We start from the raw sequence: 14,027 nt of genomic DNA, 5'->3' as shown, positions 1-14,027 counted from the left end.
CCATCCACTGCTGAAGCATGGCCAGCTGAGTATAAATTATTACACATTCTTATTACCAATTGCCATCTAGGTATGTATGAAGATAAATACCCAAGGACTTGGAGATTCAAAAAATTCCAAAAGGAATAGACTGCAGGAGAAAAGATATAAAATGTGGAAGCTGCAAATAAAAACATTTACGGCACCCCTAATTCCATGCCCACGAATTATCACCATTACTATCTTATTCTGCATTGCAAAAACAGCCGTCGTGATTCCTGTATGAAGTAAGCAATGAAGCCCTTTCACTCTCTAAAACAACAAATCCTGCTGGCTGGGTCCCTGAGCACCAGGAGGTGTGCACAGCACAGCCCGTCCTCCAGGGACTTATGCGGCAGCAGCTGGGGAGGAGAGGAGGGAGGGAAGCGTGTGGTAAAGTGGGAGGGGGATCGGGCGTGGCCCCAGAGCTGCTGTCATGGGTGGCAGAAGGGACTCTGCGGAGGGGACACTCACAGTGGAGCCCAGACCTCAGGGAAAGTGCACCAAGCCAAAGGAGCCTTCAGAAGCAGGGCCACAGTGCGGCAGTGGGGGTGGGTGCAGGGGTCTGAGAGGCAGAGGGGAGAGCCTGCTTCTAAAGGTGGTGACCTAGAGACGAAGGGAGAAGATGATGCTGAAAAGTTGGGGAAGAGGCAGACCAAAGGCGGCCCTGGGGGAGTCCAGGTTGCAGTGAGAAGCCTGGACAGGGTCTTGGGGACAGGGGATCAGATCTGGGCCTTGGAAAGCTCACACAGCCACTGTGGGCACAGACCTGGCTGGCTGGGAGCCTGGCACAGGGGTGCAGACAAGGGGTGCCAAGACTCAGGACCCTCACAGGCAGTGATGGGGAGTGGGCAGAAGTGGGAGCTCATAAAGGGAGGGGACTCACTGCCCAGGGAGGTGTGGTGAAGAGAGGATGCATGATCCCAGCTCAGCCCTGCTGACCGTGGCTCCACCCGTTAGATGTCCTTCTCACAGACCCCTGTAAGCTGTGGGGTCGGTCATTTTCTGACCCCCTAATCATTGACTGTGATGGCCACCAGTTGGTACACATTGATGCTCTGCACATGGAGACCCTTCTAATAAAACTGCAAGTGTTTTATTAGTCCATTTTATAAATATCTAGACGGGAAGTGGCTTATTCAAACTCACACCACTAATGAGCAGTTAAGGTCGAAAGAAACCAAACTCAGGCCCACCTGACACTGAAGCCACGGCCTTTAATCAGCGCAGTTATACCTGACAGACGTTCTGCATTCACCCAGCCAATTCCCTTCATTACACACTGAGACTGCTTTCAGATTTTCACTGTTGCTAAAAACAACACTCCCATGAGTATCACTGTGTACACTTTCATGATTCCTTAAATTCCAAAAGCTACACTGGTACCATAAAATTATGGAACATTTTATGTATTTTTCATACATAGGTGACATTGCTCTATTTTCCAATTTTACTAATTTAAAGCTTTTCCAGGAGTAAATGCAATGTTTGCATCCCCATCCCTTTCATGGTCATCTGCTTGAAATCAGTTTTGGGTCCTGATTGTACCCACACACGCAGTGCTGGGATACACACACAAACAGTCTGACGTCCGTAGGGTCACTTTCCTTATTCTTTAACAGAATTTGACATAATTGAGTTACAGTTCTTAATTCTGTTTTTTCTTTAAATTTCTGATCATGTAACCCAACACTGCTTGTTGAATAATCAAACTTTTCACAATTGAGCTGAAATATGTGAAATGGTAAGTCAATAAGAATTATAGACATAATTATTTAATAAACCAATTGTTACATAGAATACAGATTCACAGTGACCATAAACTAATAAGCATTATAGACCTATATTTTAGTGGAGGAAATTTATCCAGATACAAATATGTGAAAGTCTGTATTAGTTTAAGCCTCACTGTTGTGACAAAACTTGCCATAATGTTAATGGGCTAACCCAGTAGACGTTTACATCTTGTTCCATCAAGTCCAAAACAGTTCTGCTTGTTGCCAGTGGCTGGCCTCCACGCAGGGATGTGGGTCCCCCAGGCTTCCTGGCTGAGACTTCACTTTTCTCAGCATCGGCTTGCAAGGTATCCGTGCTGGTCTGCCGCAAGCTAGCAGGAGAAAAAAGAGCAGAAATGGTGCTGGGAGGTGGGATATTCCCTGGGCTGGAATTCAAGCATGACAGAATCTAATGCCAAAGGACGTCTATGGAGTACATGAGAATGGAGTACCTTGTGTGCCTGGGAAGAAGAAAGATTGCAAGTTTGAAAACCACTGAAAGCAAATATTCTTCCCGGGTGCGTCCTGCTGCTGGCTGCTTGTACGGATGCAGCCACTGAGACAACCAGGAAGCCAGCACGAGCATCCTCTCCTTCTTCTTTCAACCAATTATCTTAGCAGCTCTGGGAAACATACAGTCCCTTTCTGAAGCACACTGGCCAGGTGATCCCAACTGAAGACTCAGTTTGAAACACAGAAACATAAATATCTACCAGCAGTGGCAAAACTCTTTAATCCCACAAGTTACCAACCACTCTGTATTTTGAGAATATCGAACTGACAACTCTTAAACTACAAACTGACAGACACAGTGAGTGTTCTACACTTGTGTTGCAGACATGCATGAGAGGCTTCCGGTAAAGATGGTGGATAGATAAGAGCAGAATACAGAGGCCTGCTGGGACAGACAACTCAGATGGCGAAATAACACAGCCTGGGAGTCCCGGACAGAGGGAGATGGATCCTCTCAACCCAGTAAGAAACTAAAGCAAAAAGAACCAATCAAACATGCAGTCCCGGGGTACTATTCAGGCAACTAAGATTTGTGTTCTCACATGCCTGAATTCCCACCGCTTTGACTCACTGGAACCATAGTCACACTGAAGTGCAGCAGCATTTAAGTCGGAGCTCAGCGAGCCCAGTGGAGAACGGAGCCAGAAAGGGACCTACATCGACCTGCGGTGAGTGCCAGGAATAAAACCCTTCCACAGGAAAGGGACACCAACGGGACAATATTTGCAATCTGGCCGGACTGGCAAGAACAAGGAACAGCAGTGACTTCAGTCAGTTGTTCTCTTCCCAGACACGATGGGTAGGGTGTGCTTGGCCTGGGTCATGCCCTGGCTGAGACCCAGTAAGTTATCCCAAACCAATTCCCTATGCGCAGTGCACAATAATGCAGTGAAGGCCTCAGCAGGTTGACTGACCCAGAGGGGAGGAGCCAACATACACTGCCTTGTCTGAACTTCAATAACACACTGGAGTGGGCAGGATCACCTGGCCAGTGTGCTTGAGAAGAACCATAATCAACAAGGAAAGGGACTTGGAACTTCTCTATACATCTGTATGGAAGAAACCACAAACATGAGAAGAGGAAGCAACCAGAAAAAGTCCCCAGCCCCCTGTCCTGAGAACATTGATCTAGGAGAGGCAAATACAAAAGAGATTGAGGACAGCAAACATGCAATATCAGGCACAGCATCAGTGGACATAAAGAGATATCTTTGGGACCTCATAGACGAGTTCAAAAGTGAAATATTTAACCATAAAACAAGATATAAGTAGATTAATAAAAGAAATGCTAAGCAGCTCTCAAGAAGACACAGATGAAAGAATGGAAGAATTCAAAGGAGAGAAATGTTTGATGAAGAAGATAAAGAAAATATAGAATATATGAAGCAGGTTCAAAGAGATTACCAGGAAATAAAAAACTCCATTGAAAGCTGGCAAAATTGCTTGAAAGAAACTAAGGATAGATTATCCATACTGGAGGACAGGTTTGCAATGTGTGATCATGAAAGGAAAAATTTCTTAAAAATAACAAGGAAACAGGCAGTAACAATACAAAGACTAGAAGATGACAAGAGGATCTATAACGTAAGAATAAAAAATCTGAATGAAGAAGCAGGGGTACAAACAAAGGAACTACAAAGGCTATTCACAGAAATAATTAAGGAAAACTTCCCAAAACATAGGAAAAGGAAATGATATTCAGATGTATGAGGCATTCAGAACTCCAGCCACCTACAACCAAAACAGAGCTATACGCAGGCATATAATAATCAAGAGCCCAGAAATTCAATATAAGAACAGAATATTAAAATCTGTCAGAGAAAAGAAACATATTACCTATAAAGGAAGACCCATCAAAATCATGGCAGACTTCTCAACACAGACCATCAAATCAAGAAGAGCTTGAAGCAAAGTATTCCAAGCCCTGAAAGAAAATAACCTCCAGCCCAGATTGATGTACACTAAAAGACTGTCTCTAGAAATTAATGGAGAAACAAGATGCTTCCAAGACAAAGAGAAACTGGGGGAATTCGTGACCACCAATCCAACTCTACAGAGAATACTGAAGGACATTCTAGAGAGAGAGAAAAGTACCAGAATTCCAGGAACAGGGGCAGAGAGGCCTCAATGAATGGAGCAGAAAGTGGAATGAAGAAGAAAAGCAGACAACTAATGGTAGAAAAAGAGCAAACAGAAATGAGGCAGAGAAGGTAGGCTGTAATCTCTAATATAGATATCCTTGATACACTAAAAAAAAAAAAGAGAGAGAGAGAAACACAGGCAGAGTAGATCAAGAGGTACAGTCCACAAAGATGCTCTTTATAGGAAATATAATTAACCTGAAAAAGGGTTTATGGACCAAGAGTCAAATATGAGAAAACAATACTCTATGTGACAGAGAACCAGAGAGTAATAGGGGCAACTCAACCAGTATTTGTAGATAGGCTGAAAAGACAGGCTTTACTAGGTAAAGGAATACAATTAGAGGTCAAGTCCGGAGGGGAGAAGGTTTGGAAACACTTAGGTAAATAGCAGGTTGCCCTCCCCCACCCAATCTAAAAACTGAGGGTCTTGGTGAGACCCAAAATGCACAGTGCACCCTGGGGGAATGAAAGGGGAGGAATAGTCTTAAAAAAGATGGCAGAGGATATTGTTAATAGTGTATCAGGATTTAAAACCCACATTACTCACACTGTTCTGCTTAGATAGATTTTATGCTGTCCCAGTTTGTCTACTTGCACTAGATCTGAGGGCACAGACAGTTATCCCAAAAATAACAGGATATAGTGCAATAATCAGCTTTAATTTCCTATTAACTTAACCTGGAGCCCTGCATGACTTATACTGTTTTATCATGACTGATCTTAGTTAAATCTGGTTTGTTTGATTGCTGTTTGGTATCAACAGACTTTATACAAAACTGTTATGATGGATAGTATCAAGTCTAAGAGTATAGGCAACTACACTGAAGATGACAAGATTCGCTACAATATCCATTCAGGTTTGATTATTACCTGTTTTTGAAGTTTCACACTATCTACAAAGTTTTGTCTTTATTAATATTGTTATGTACTGCTATATTCAATTACACTATGTCTGATGATATTGCCAGTTCTATTGAAGATAACAAGAGACAACACAGGAACCATGTAGAATTCCTTGTACAGTGGTCTCATATGTCTTTTTCCTTTCATGTGTTTATAGGAATATGTTTTGTTTTGTTGTGTTTCTCCCTTTAATATAAAAAGGATAGAAATACATGTTAAGACTTATGCATGCATAGAACCTATAAACAGTTTACGAGAACTGATCTTATAACATAAGATGAAATGAACAAACACTTTGAAGAAAAAGAGACACTACTGTCCCCAGTGCTGATCCCGCAGTGTCATGATGTGAAATCCAGCAATACTACTACTCTTTGTTCAGAGTGATTTTAGCTTGTTATGGTTTGTTTAATCTCAACACAAATGAAGATATGGATAACTGCATATATGTTTCAGTGTATAGTATTGATAACCATGCTACTAAGTTTTTGTTGGATAGTTGAACAGAACTGTTTGCAGTCTCGCTGTTTGAATCCCCACTTTATATGTTCCACTTTTATATTTTTAACAACTATTTGTATGAGGACAATATGTAATAATCAACTAGTGATTTCTTACTGTTTATTTTTTCTTTGAAAGTATGTATTATTTCTACTCATTTTCTGTTTTGTTTAGTCTTCCTTTAAATAAAATTTTAAAAGAAAAGAAAAGAAATGGTGCGTTAGTATAAAGCTCTCTGTGTGCCACAGAGGGCGAGGGGAGGCTAAAATGTGGAAACATAAACAAAAGTTATAAGTGCCACAGCCTGCAGCCACTCACTTATTTTTATTCTTTCCTTCTTAGTAACAAAAATGCTTTGTAAAATCTGATCTTTCTCTCTCAGTATGGCTCTGAAAAATCTCCAAACTAATGCCCTGTTCACTTGGCTAATATTTCCTAAATCTGATTATATCTTTGTAGGACCTTCACATCTTAAAAACCATGTGGCTAGATAAAAATTTCTTGAGCCACAACTTTACCCTGAGGGTTAGATAAATACTCTGCCGTGAAGTCCGTGCATTTACTGTTAGGGAGAAGAGTGCAACTAGCTTGAATTTTCTACTTTAGTAGATAATTTTTTGCATGCATACAATCTTTTAAAATTCCTTTGCTTTGTGATTTTTAAGTTTCTTATATTACATGGTTAGACATTAATCCTCCCTATTTTGTCAGAGGCACAGAAGTCTGATTTCGTGTACACACCCTTTTACTCTGTTTATAGCTTTGCTCTTGTTCCATCTAATTTGGACTCATCTTCAGGAACATAAACTTTATCTGTATTCTAAATTTTTATTCTGTGCCTCTCATAGTTGATATTTTCTCTTTAAATACCTCTAATTATTTTAGTTTCTTCCATTCTCTAGAAACATTTTTCTTTTTCCGATGCTGGGGACTGAACCTAGGGCCATGCGCGTGCTAGGCCAGGCCTGTCACATAACTGAGCTATGTCCACAGCCCTTTTTAAAAATGCTATCTTGAGGCAGGGTCTTGATAAATTGCCTTGCCCACCCTTGAACTTGTGATCCTCCTGCTTTGGGTTCTGGAGTGGCTGGAATTACAAGTGTCCATCACTGCACCTGGTAGGAAATAGCTTAATATTTTTTCCAAAATCAGGGGATCCTGGAGTTACAGCTGGCCTGACGTATGAACAACTGGCCTTAGAACCAGAATTTCAGTTCTACCTTACAGCCAGATTCTTCAGTTATGATCTGAACGCCAGCTGCTTGTGCTTCCAGAGCTCTCCGAGGCAGATTTAACCCTTTTAGAGTTCTGGAAGAAACATTACAACATCCTTTCCAGTAGGGGGTTAGCGGAGAAGGCCTGGGCCAGTGTCTCCCTGAGGACCCTGAGCTCTGCCTGTTACAGGACAGAGACTTCAAAGGCTGTAGAGGAGCCTGAGCCAACGATTGACAACTTAAGTTACAACCAGGCCTCGGAAATGCACTGAGTTCCTAAGTCAAAGGTCCTCTGTAGATTTACTGCATGTATTACTTACTGTATTTCCAATTTCTATCTAACATGCCAGCTCTATTATTGCATTGTTGGTTTCCTTAAAAACTTGCTTTGTTGCATATGGCATCCTCTGTTCAAGATGATATCTTTGGACTATTCAAAAATAAAAAAAAATACAGCTTGTGAAATTTACTTGTTTGTCTTAACAAATTGCTTTCCAATTTATTATTATCTCTTTGTATGCTGAGAATGCTGATCATCTTTTTGTTTCGTATGATTTTTTCCAGGTCCCTTGCCCTTAGTTTTACTTCACCAGAAGCAAGGAAAGACCAACCACACCTGTTATTTTCCTATAAGCCAAGTCAAGGAGCTTTTTGTAGCTTCCTGCATTTACTTTCTTTCTTGATGCAGACGGGTGTTTTATGCCAAATGGAAAGATCCAGGTGGCCAGTGTGCAAATGGAAGAGAACAAATACAGGACCAGGGTTATGAAGATGCCTTGTACATTGGCGATTTTCACATCGAGTTCCCAGTGAAGAGCAGGTGTTACTCAAAGGGATTCAAAGAGGAGAAGTGGAGGGGAGATTTGTGGGCATTTCCAGGCCATGTAACACGCAAGAGAAGGAAAGTGCAGTGATCTGGGGTCTTTCTGCTCATTGCTGAGACAAAATACCTGATGCCCAACATGAAGGAAGGAAAGGTTTATTTCTTACAGTTTTGGGGGATTTCAGTCCATACTCAGCTGGCCCCAAGGCAGGGTGGCATGGCGGTCATTCACGGCAGCCCACAAGTGACAAGAATGAACAGGGCAAAAACAGAAAAGAAAAGAAAAGAAGCCTCCTTCCCTCCCTTATATTGCATGCCTGCTCTGCCCCTGGGCGGGTGTAGCACTCAGGCCACCAGTCCCAGCACTGGACAACAAACTGATGACAACGCTAGACTCAGCCCCCTCCATGACTGCATGAGGCTTGGGGTCCACCTAGACACAAACCGTAATATCTGGGAAATGCAAGCTGAAGATGCATGGGTTGCAGACCACTCCTCGCCGTCCTGGCTTTGCTCACAAATTTGCACTGTGCTACAGATCAGCAGCATCAAAAATGTATTCCACTCCAAATGAATTCTGCCAAGAGACTCCATGAAAAAGAAACGGTTCCCCAATCAGATCAACTCAGGCACTTTGTGTCCTATGTCCCTTCCGGTTTCAGAGATTCATAGTGAACAGTAAACAGATTGAAGATCTTGAACAGACCTACAACAAAGGCAACTGCAAATCTCCACTCAGAATTTGCTGCATCTTGTCTTTCATCATCTACTAACATCCTACCACTGTTATATTTAAAAAAAGAAAGTTAGACATAGCTTCCCAGATCCAACACAAACACATAGCTATGGAAATAGCAACATCCATACATATCCTAGGATCACTGAGGAAGCTTAGGGAAGGATAAAAACAAATCTTGCCATTGGAGGCTTACAGAGAACAGCAAAAGAAGCCAGGTATGGAAGCTTCCCTGTCTGTGCCCAGATACAGAAAGCCCACCTCCAGGAGAACTCTGCCCAGGACCTCAACTTTCAATTTTGTGTCTTCAGATTTCTTACAGCCAAGAAACTTAGCACACTTGAGCCATTTTTCACTCTTTAAATTGATAAAGGGTAATTTCATCCTTTGTGTTTCCTTTGTCATTCCCAGCTACATTTATTCCTGAAATGTTCCATCCAGTTTGTAAAGAAAGTTATCTCATTTTTTTGTCTCTCTCTCTCTTTTTTTATTTTTTTATCGGTACCGAGAATTGAACTCATGACCGCCTGCTTGCAAGGCAGGTGCTTATGCCCCTGAGCTAAAGCCTCAGCCCTGAGTTATCTCATTTTTGCTCTTTAGAAGCTTGTTGGTTTTTTTAAAGGCAGTGCACATACCTGTGGCTAAATAGCCCGGGTCACAGAGATGTTTAGATGCATTTAATTTTCTATATTTCAATATTACGCTGGCTCCAGTTGATTTAGTTTTCCACTTCACACTAAGACCTGAAAGGTTTTCTATGTAAACTCGCTCTCCTCACCCCTCCTTCCAGCCAGGCACTCCGGAAAACAAGCAGCACCTGCTTAAAAAGGCTCGAGGAGAGACTGACTACTGTACTATCTCCAGTTTGTGTTTTTCATAAACTTAAAATTCCATTTTTCTTATTGCTTTCTAATAATAAATAAACCTCCCAAAACAGCAAACTATGAACGAAGAATAGGAGAGCTGATGGATTTAGTGGATGGCAAGCCTATCACTGTAACAGGCAAGTAACAGGAAACAGATAAATGAACCTAAGAGTCCTTCCTAGGATTGGGGGTGTAGAGACGAATATTTTTAAATAAAATGTCTTTTATTCTGACTTATTACTGCAAAGAAGGAAGCATCTTTTTAATCCAATGTCCCAGAGAACGTAACGAAGGTGAAAATGATGCAGTGGTCTCTCAGACTGCAGGGACCTTGTGACTGCACTAACCAATCGTCGTGGGGAGGCCACAGCATCCCTGTCACCGCCAGGACAACAGCATCACTTTCTTCAAGGCGTCTGTCTAGGCCCTTTGGGGACATAAATGCTAGGTTTAATAATTAAAAGCCATGAAAGATGATGAACTTTTCCTCCAAGTTGTGTGCTTTTTCCTATTTTTAATGAGATCTTTATTCTCTCTGTGTCACAGCTCTGTACTGGGATAGAGGCTACCTTTAAATCAAGTGATCATCCCTCCTTACAAAAATGATGGTATATAATAACATGATACCACTGCGATATACATGTGCCCATGTTTGGAGCAGCACAATTTGTAATAGCAAAATCTTGGAAACAACCTAAATACCCATTAACCAAGGAATGGATAAAAATATTTTTTGTACAATGGAATATCATTTAGCCATAAAAATGATAAGCTGGAGATTTTATAAGTAAATGGGTGCAATTTTTTTTTTTTGTACCGGGGGCCAGACTCATGACCTTGCTTGCATAGCCAGACAGGTGCTTAGGCTGCTGAGCTAAATCTTCAGCCATGGATACAACTTTTTAGGTAAATAGAATCTATATTTAGTAAAATAAATCAGATTTGTATGTGCAAGCGTCATATTATCTCCCTAGTGTGAAAATTTGAAAGAGAAAATAAGATACTATAAATGTCTACTAATTCTGGAAATAATGTCATATTTGACTTCCTAAGGTTTTTTATTCCTTTTCAAAATGGTTTTGATGATTTCAAATCTTTTGGGTATTCATAGAAAATTGTTATCCTCAAGTGTTTCACCTTAAAATATTTCTTGAAAGTTTTAATTTCTCTGTAATGTTTTCTCATTTTTTGTATATATTTCTTGCAAATTTTCTCGTGAAATTTAAAAATATTTTATATTTTAATACTTTGTGACCCATGTGTTTTGTTTCTGTTTGTTACCATTAAGTCGAGCTACGGTTGATTTCTGATAAACATTTATTTAACAATAATCTGTGAGGAAAGAACTGACAGAGGCGACAGAGCACCGTGCCGGGCAGCGCTCTGCAGGACAGGCTCTGCGGCAGAAGGAACAGGAGCCCAGGGCCTGCGGTCAGTGAAGGCCCGGTTACCTCCCAGGGCAGCAGCCAGGCCGGTGCGCCTGCAGCAGGGTACAGGGCTGGAGGAGTGAGAGTCCGAGGGCAGGGTCAAGTCCCCGAGCGCCTTGAGGGCAACTGGGGAATTTTACTCGGAGTGAGATGGGAAACCAGCAAACGTTTTTACCAGAATGCTCGGCATTCTATCAGAAAAATAGAAATTACTCCAGGTATTTCAAGCAGGAAGGGAAATTAGTGTTGATAAAATCACTGGCAGAGTTAAAGAATGAAGATTAGAGAAAGCTGTTAAGTTTATTACCAGAGTCAAGAGGTTACAGCAATTTTAGGAACAGCTGTGAAAACACCAGCAGAGAAGCAGGTAAAGAAAAGTCAGTGAGACCCCCAAAATCTCTCACTGCTGGCATTCAATCTAAACGTTAGTGTCAGGAGCTCCAGGCTCCGGCGTCTTGAATGTAGGAGAGAGCAGGAAAAGGACGGGAAGGGACTAATGTGCCAAGGGACAGCGCAGTGCCTCCGTCAGACTTCTTTCCAAGCCACCACTGCAGCTGCTGCATTGACAGTGGGGAGAGGGAATGAGGAGGAATCACTGAGAGGATCGCTGCAGTAACCCCGCAGGAGCAAGAGACCTGCAGTGAGGCACTGAGGGTGACAGAAGTGTAAACAAGGACATGATAGGAGGTGAGTGTCTCATGCCCTCGTAGGTGGGCTTTTCACAGGGGGCTGCACCCAGCATGTGTAAATAGGATTAAAGGTAATGAAAGGGTTAGCCTCGTTCTGAGTGTAGATAATGGGAAGGCCTAAGTGTGGGTGGAAACAACCCCTAGGCCAGCAGCCGGATGGGATATAAGGCAAACAGGTTGCTCCCTGCTCTCCGCTGCTGCGGCCCCTACCTACCCCGCCATGGGCTGTTTCTGCTCGGCAGTGCCCCTCTGCCATGCTGTCCTGCCTTTGAGCCAATCAGCTGCAGACTGAAACCTCCACACACTGTGGGCTGAGATAAACCTTTCCTCCTCTAACTTGTGAGTGTTGGGTATTTTGTCTCAGCCAGGAGAAAAGTAGCACAGTAACACAGCAGCTAAAGGTTAGAAGGGATTTTCTGGTTAAAATGTGACCACACAGAAAAATGAGAAATCAAGAATTACTGCAATATTTTTAACCTGAAGATCTTTGAGAACTGTGTTTCCTTTACTGAGAGCAGGCACACAGTAGGATGGAAAAGCTGCATCACTGAAAGTCCTGAAAGTTTCACCATCGCTAAGTTAGAAGGAAGGTGCCAGAGAACGGCTGGGAACAGTGGATCCCCAGCTTGAGCTTACATCAGAAGCGCTAAGGAGTCTGCTAAGAGGCAAATTCAGGTGCGCGACCCAATGACATTTGTGATACAGCAATCTGAGGTGGACTGAGAATTTGCATTTCCAGGAACTCTCAGATGATGCTGACAGTGCTGGCCAGGCTTCACACCTTGAGGACCACAGTAAGGACCTGAGGAGCATAGGCATTTTCTATAGAAATTTCTATGGAATTATTTGAAAATGCATTTGGAGACTAACAACCAACAGCTATTTTATCTTGTTTTTAATAAAATGGAAATACAGCAATTGTGATCTTACCTTTGAAAATCTGAAAAGTGTCAATATTAATTGGTTTACTAATCTAAATGTGAGTTTTTGTGTTTCAAGTATGCTATAAATAAATATTGATTCCAGTATTAAGCACTTTGAGAAAGACTTAGATATAATGTCAAATTGTAAGTGAATAATGGGTTCTAGTGTTATCTGAGAGAAAAACTTGGCCATGGGGTTGTGAATGAAAATACAGCGAATGTTTATCTTAAAAATTACTGCAGTGAGAGACACCCTGACAGTACCCCTCCCTCCGCAGACCCTTACCCCCTGCTCCGGCCACTGCCTGAAGGGCCCTCTCCACGTCTTCCGCTGTGCTGCCCTGGCTGCTTCAGTGTTTTGAATCTATTCAAAATGGTTCCCTTTCATGGTCATTTGGACTGTGGAGAAGAGCCAGATCCACCGAGAAAGATAAAGACGGACACACTGTAAGGTTTCACGTGGCAGAAATCGCAGCACAGTGTTTAAATCAGGGCATCAAGTCCGTCAGACACTCATGGACACAGATTCCAGAGGTGCTTCAGAAACCGGCAAGGACCGCGGGACGAGTGTTTCAAGGCAGGAGCGTTCCTCACTTCAAAGTGGGGAGGGGAATTAACGGCAATGAGTCCTTCACTGTCATAAATGTTTAAATTTAAACATTTACTGTATTTGACAATGTACCTCTTATTTACATTTGTTTCATTTTCAAATTTTTATATTTTCTTTTGTAGCAATAATAAAAATGAAAAGACTGAAAAAATTGTTTTGTTTTGTTTTTTGAGACAGGATCTCACTGTTGAGTTCACACGGGCCTTGAACTCACTAGGTAGCCCAGGCTGGCCTTGAATTTGCAGCATTCCTCCTGCCTCAGCTTCCCAACTGCTGGGATTCTAGGCATATACCACCACACCTGGCTGAAAATTAGATTTAAAGTTTTCAATAATACAGCACTATGGATAGCTGAACTTGCTGCATTTTGTATCAATTAATTCGCATAAAAGTCATTTTGGAAGACATCGGCATTTTCCCTTTAGGAGTAAGGGAGTTGTTTTTGAAAGAGCTCAAATAATGTACCTAAGTTCATACAGCTAGTAAGTTTTAGACCCCAAATTCATACACAGATCAGACTGGCCTTAAGGGAATCTTTGCACTGAATCCAAGTTCACTAGCTAATACAATCACCTTCGGAGTTTGTTAGGCAAATAAATTCTGAGTCCACCCACACTTAACGACCAGACTTTCCACGGTCCTGAGCAATGCCTTGTGATCAGGCAGATGACTCTCAGCGGAGGCATGTTTGGAAACACCAGAGCACGTCTTGTGTAGAACAACGCCTTGGATTAAAAACTGGTGGTCTACTTAATGCCAGCTGAATTAAATCAGCAGGGTGCTGAGCGTAGATGTTCCACCTGAGGAAAGTTGCCAGCATAAATAGAGACATGGAAAAGGAAGGCATTGTGGCACTGTGGGTTCTCCTACGAGCTGCTGTTTGAG

This window comes from Cavia porcellus, unplaced genomic scaffold (genome assembly GCF_034190915.1).
Source record: "Cavia porcellus strain 051 isolate PalLab524CR breed Dunkin Hartley unplaced genomic scaffold, mCavPor4.1 scaffold_10, whole genome shotgun sequence".
Taxonomy (NCBI): domain Eukaryota; kingdom Metazoa; phylum Chordata; class Mammalia; order Rodentia; family Caviidae; genus Cavia; species Cavia porcellus.
The sequence above is the reverse complement of the archived record's forward strand: the minus strand, read 5'-3'. Positions refer to the sequence as shown.